The sequence below is a fragment of the Coptis chinensis genome, chromosome 7 (genome assembly GCF_015680905.1).
Source record: "Coptis chinensis isolate HL-2020 chromosome 7, ASM1568090v1, whole genome shotgun sequence".
NCBI classification, from domain to species: domain Eukaryota; kingdom Viridiplantae; phylum Streptophyta; class Magnoliopsida; order Ranunculales; family Ranunculaceae; genus Coptis; species Coptis chinensis.
The window spans coordinates 55571051-55577065 of record NC_141462.1 but is presented as its reverse complement, the minus strand read 5'-3'; the positions used below and the strand labels follow the sequence as shown (position 1 = coordinate 55577065).

Below are 6015 nucleotides of genomic sequence, written 5' to 3'. Positions count from 1 at the left end.
CTTGATATAAGTTGTCTTATTTGATGGGCCTGTTTCTGGCCCATTAATCCTAAAACAGATTTCCTCCACCCCTTCGCATTCTACAGGCTCTGTCATTGCTGAGTTCGACGGTAACTACCTTCAGTGTTACTATCTGAGGTATCACCGCCCCTTGACCCTCTTCCATTGTTCCTTTTTGTATTAGGACTCGAGTCCTTTCCAATCATTCTCTTTGGACTAGTAGTACTGACTTTTCCTGTGCCTTGCTGATTCATGTGGTGATCTTCTCTGGCTCTAATTGAGTGTCTTCGGTTAGGAGTTTCCCACTCACCTTCTTCATCATCTTGGACATTAAGAGCTTCCTTCTCTTCTTCAAAGTTCTTACACTGCTGGCTTTCATGTTTTTCTTCAGTTTGCTCCAAGTTGTGAGTTTGTTGAACTTGGTCAGCCCGAGTATCCTCATCCAGTTTCTTTCCCTGTTCATCCCCATTGATGAATTCTTTGTTCTTGTCCTCGTGTTGAGTTGCCTTTTCCTTTTGCAGCCATACTGTTTGCTTTACTTTCATCTCATGTTTTGTCTTTGGACATTGCAAAACACTATGTCCAAACACCTTGCAGCAAGTGCACATTACCGGCTTCCAGTTGTACTCAAATGGTATAGTAAAACTTCTTTTCTGATCAACAATGACTGGTAGTCCTTCTGGGTAGGTACAATCCGTGTCTATTTCAACACACACTCTTGCGTAAGAGGTTCTTGCCATTAATTCAGTAGGCTTATCAATGAACATTGGCGTTCCAATCACTTGCTACTTTACTAAATACCTCCTTATTCCACAGTTCCATTGGAAATTTCTTCATGACTACCCATATAGTCATGGTCTTCAATTCATTTGCTTCAGCTTCAATAAAGGTTTTCCAAGGTCTGACTATAAACAAATGACTCGCAATATGAAATGACCCAATGTCCAAAGCAATGCTTCTATCTTCATCTCTTTCAAATTCAAAAGTGAACATGCTGTCACCATAAGTTCTCATGATAAACTTCTTCACCTTCCATGTTCTCTGAACTATATCCTTGACATAGCTATACCCCAACCTTATGCCCACAAAATTGCCCACAATGAAATTCTCATATTTTTTATTGACATTCACAAATTGGGCAGCCTTTACATGAAGCACTGGCTTGCCATTTACAAGAGTTGGTTGAATATAATCGAGTGTGTCCTGCCCAGCAGATGTACGACCAAGGATGTCTACCCATGAGCTTTTCTTCCCACCTTTAATGCCTACAGCACCTTCTTCAATTGTACCCGATGTAGTTGACTTCCCTTCAACCCCATGACTATGCACCATTGGAGCATCCACAGATGAATATACCATACCTTTTTCGTTGTTTGGTACTTCTGCTGCTAGTAGGTATGTTGTACTCATCTGTTCAAGTCCTTCCCCTCGACTGCTCTTCACTTCAGAGAATGAGTCGTTCATGGCTTCTTCACTGTTGTTTTTGGCTGATGGTAGAGACTTTGTACAAGGGCGTGCTTCCCTTTCTCCACAGACATAATTAGAATCCAAGGCTTCTACAACATTAGTAACTTGTTTGAATTCAAAATCACCATCTTTTTTATTCTTAGTTAATGTAGCACGAACTAGTTCTGGACTTCCATATGGCATCAAAAACTTTTCCTTCTCCAAGAGGTTACCTCCATGGATTAGTTCTTTATCCACGTTCTTCAATCTGTCTCCATTATCCAGCATTGCAAGATCCAAAAATTTCGGATCTGATCTTATGGCTTCAGCACGACCTCCATGCGAACCTTGCTTGAACAAGTCCCCATCTCTTTTATGTTTCAGGCTATCTTCGTCTCCAATTGTGACAACTTCAGTAGAAGTTACTCTCTTAGATTCAGGAAAGAATCTTTGATTAATAACAGCCCTTAGGTCATATTTCTCTCTTTTCTTTTCTTTTCTAGAACCCAATCCCTTCTTCACACCATCAGCAAGCTCATTACGACTCAATACATAGTCTAATGCCTCTTCTTTGATCTTGCGTCCTTCTAGATTACTTTTCGCCTCTCTTTCACCTGCGAGTTGATCCGAATTATTCTTCAACATTCTTTTTCTCAACATTCTTTCCAGCGAACCTTCCCCAAAGTGCGCTTCCACTGCTGCTTCCATCTCCTCCTCTTCATCATCACTAACTCCAACAGAGGACGCCCATCTCTCTCTAGCGCCACCAGCAGATTGGTTTATTTGACCTAATTTCATGAAAAATTGACCTAAAATCTAATTTATGTGCAAAAGACTAAAATACCCCTAAGGCTTAAAATCGCACCTTATTTGCCACCATTACTTTAGTCTCCATTCAAATCAAGGTGCGATTTCATCTCAGATTTCATGAAATTTATTGAATCCTTTTATGTTGGGTTGTCTTTTGAACTTTTAGTGCTTCTTTATACTTATTAGTACTGTTGGATCTATTTTTGTTGAATTTTAGTAGCTACATCACATTTGAAATGATCTAAATACTTTTCTAAACTGTTCATCTCCCATTTTAACACATTTCATTTTCCAATTTACAATTAACTTCTAGAGAATTGTGCATTTCCTAATTTTGTTAGTTTATCTCCAATGGTGACACTTGAAATTCAGTAAAAAATGGAATATTTGGTAGCAAGCACTCCTTTCCCCCCCACGGGTCATTTCCAATGTTTGTCACTTTTCACTTAGAAAAAGAGTTGGGGTGGAAATAATGCATCTTAATTTTCACTTGCCAATTTACAGACTTTGTAAGCTTTACTCTTTAATATATTCCAACTTCCTTTAATGTTTAAATGCACTTTATTGGACTGGAAATATCTAACTACTGCTGCATAAGTGTATTACACCCGTTTCTTCCTCCATTCCAGCTCCAAAACTTTTTCAATGCTCATGACAACAGTATGACTTTCAGTCGTATAACACTAATTTTTAGACCTACAGTCCTTAGTGATGATCTTTGAAGGTGAATCTACAACCTGAAATTGCTCTACCCCCACTCCACGCTCCGTTTGTTTTCACCTGTATTCCCTGGTTTTACTTGAAGTCCTGCGTGTCTTCAACATTATTGTGCATATCATCCTTGGTTTCAAACAGCTCTGCTGAATTGCTTACTTTATCTGCGAAATTAGCGCCCCAATATATATATATACATATTGTTTTCCTCTATATCTGCATTATTATAATTTTGCTCTTCCATTGATCGGTTCAATTGGATATGTATTGGTGTTGCATGTGCGACTTCAGTTGTTGAGTAAAAAAATTTAGCATGTCAATTTGATTAGGGGTTCAGCACAGCCCAAAAATCAACAAATTAATATAAAGCTACTTTGACCTTATTAGTCACACCACTCACAGTAAATGCAGTAGTGGAAACCAAATATACTGTATAGAACCATTGGTTATCTTTTTCTACTTCAAGTGGTCAACATTGTTTGAGCGAAATCACAAGCATGGTAAACTTAATCTCTCTTCCCTTCTATCATGCATGGAATCACATCTCTCAACTCTTAGGATTATTGTATTTTTTCCTATTCATGTAAATAGTTTTGGCATTGGGAATGTTGCAATAACTTCAAACTTAATATGTTATTATTTTGCAGATATACTGATCCTTAAGTAAAATAATTAGGAGATATGTACTTTTTGATGAAACGCTAAAGATAAAATTGTAACTTGCATTTCATGTTCGGAACAGTAGTTCTTCCAACTTCCAAACCAGATGACAAGACTCAGGTTTATGTCTACATGCTCATAAACATCTAAACCATGTATCATTTTTATTTATATTTTTTTCATACTGTTATGTTTGCTCTTACGTTTTTCAGGATATAGTTTTTTGTTAGTTTTTGCCATTCCATTATTTTCTATTGTACTTATGGGTTCAATACGTAACTACTATTCTCAAATAACAAAAGTATCCCATCTTAACCAACTTTGTGCACTTAAACCAACATCTTGAATAATTGGAATACTCAATCTGATCAACTATGGTTAGGATAATAATTAACATTGTATGAAGAAGTGGGTGGAGCATAGTGTATTCCTTTTGAGGTTTTGGTGATGAGGGTTGGTTACACGTTGTTGTCATGGAATCTAATTCTACAAAGAGTTCAATTCAACTATCGACTCATACTAAAGAGTTACTGAAGTGGTTGTCCATCTTCTACACCTTAATTGCTGATGTGTTGAACTTTTATAGTTTATTAATAGGTCTAAAAATTAAAGGCTAAGGTATACTACTCATGAAAAATTTACATACTATAACATTTACTTCACCAAAGGATTTGGAAAAAAGCAAAAGTGAAAGATGACATAAATTTTAGATGTTCCTCCTTAATTGATTGCTTTGGATTCTTACATATTTAGAAAACAGATATTGCTAGGTTTTGTTTTATTCCATAGAAATTGTAAAGGGCATCATATTTCCAATTTTATTGAAAAAATCATCAGAGTAGTTGTCACCGTATGTCTCATCAACGATCTGAAAATCGTAGCAACTCTTCTGCGGATGCAATTTCATGATTGCTTTGTCAAGGTATGTGCTTACTCTATATCTTGGCCTTTCTTTTTAGACACATAATAATAGTTTACATATGTTGACTATAACCAAATTTCAAATGTGAGAAGTTCACGACCTGTTTGTAAGGCACCTTAATTCGTGATTTTGATTTATTTTAAGCTAATGTGAGCAAGTTTCGTTATTTTGACCTTGCCAATAAAATGTATTTCATTATTAGCTTTTCCATATTTGTGTAAACTAAGTATGGTGCTTATTGTTGATTAGAAGGGATGTGATGCATCGATCCTCCTTGATGGCAATTCAACTGAGAAAACTGCTATACTGAACCTCAGCGTCAGAGGATACAATATCATTGACCAAGCAAATGCTTCCATATAGAAAGCTTGCCCTGGTGTCGTTTCATGTGCCGATATAATTGCATTGGCGACCAGAGACGATGTTGCCTTGGTATGTATCACATGTCTGTATTGAGTTGTTCACTTTGCTGACTTCAGACAGTTACATTTTTTGGGCTTCTGTCTGATGCAGAGTGGAGGATTGACAGCAAAAATACAATATGCCAACAGGGAGAAGGGATGGTTTAGTCTTTCTTACCAACAATGTGGACCTTCCATCCCCTTTAATATCGGTGCCTCAGTCCATAGCAATATTTGCTAAAAAGGGACTTGGTCTTGGTTTTGCTTGGTCTTGGTTTTGCTTCTTGGTACTCCATATTGCAACACTTCAAAATTTCCAAATCAATTTCATTTATACCAAATTATTGGATAAAGTGCATAAATGATCGCATTGTGTGAATGCAATGTACTTAACAATATTAATTTGTTGTGCAATTTTTCCATTTTTTTCGTGTTCAAGGTGGTCATACAGTGGGCGTAACACATTGTTCATTACTTTAAGACCGACTCTATAATTTCAACAACACAGGCAAACCTGATCCAACCATGGATCCTCTTCTCGCCATAGCATTGAGAATAAGGTGTCCAAGGAATGGAAGTACCGATAACGTAATTAATCTAGACCAAGGTCTTCTGAATTAATTCATCCTCGACAACAATTACTATAGGCAAATGAAAATGAATCGTGGAATTCTTCAATTTTTCCAGTCGCATGTAGACACAAAGTCTTGCAATTGACTTTGGCTAATAAGATCCTTAAACTTTGCTACAGATATTGTTCAATTCTTACAGTGACTTTGCTATGTGTAGAAATTGGCAACTGTATTAGTTAATATTGATTTTTGGGAATCTTTTGCTTTACTATTACCAGTGTTTTAAATGTATAATATTGTTGTTCCCTTATTCTAGCGTCGGAGTTCAAATGTTAGTTTGTGTTTACCAGTATGTTACACGAATATTATTTGTTTTGCAGTCAAGTGACAACACTAAATGAACTCTTCAAGTCCGCAATTATGGTGACGCAACAACGAACAAAGCATGTCATGCAATTTCGACATACAAACTACTCTACAGGAGAAATAT

The 6015-nt window shown here is 36.7% G+C and overlaps 1 pseudogene; it reads left to right on the top strand.

Annotated features, from left to right (window-relative positions):
- The first annotated feature begins 3736 nt into the window (after positions 1-3736).
- LOC147488039 (peroxidase 60-like) lies at positions 3737-5670 on the top strand (annotated as a pseudogene).
- Positions 5671-6015: the final 345 nt, after the last annotated feature.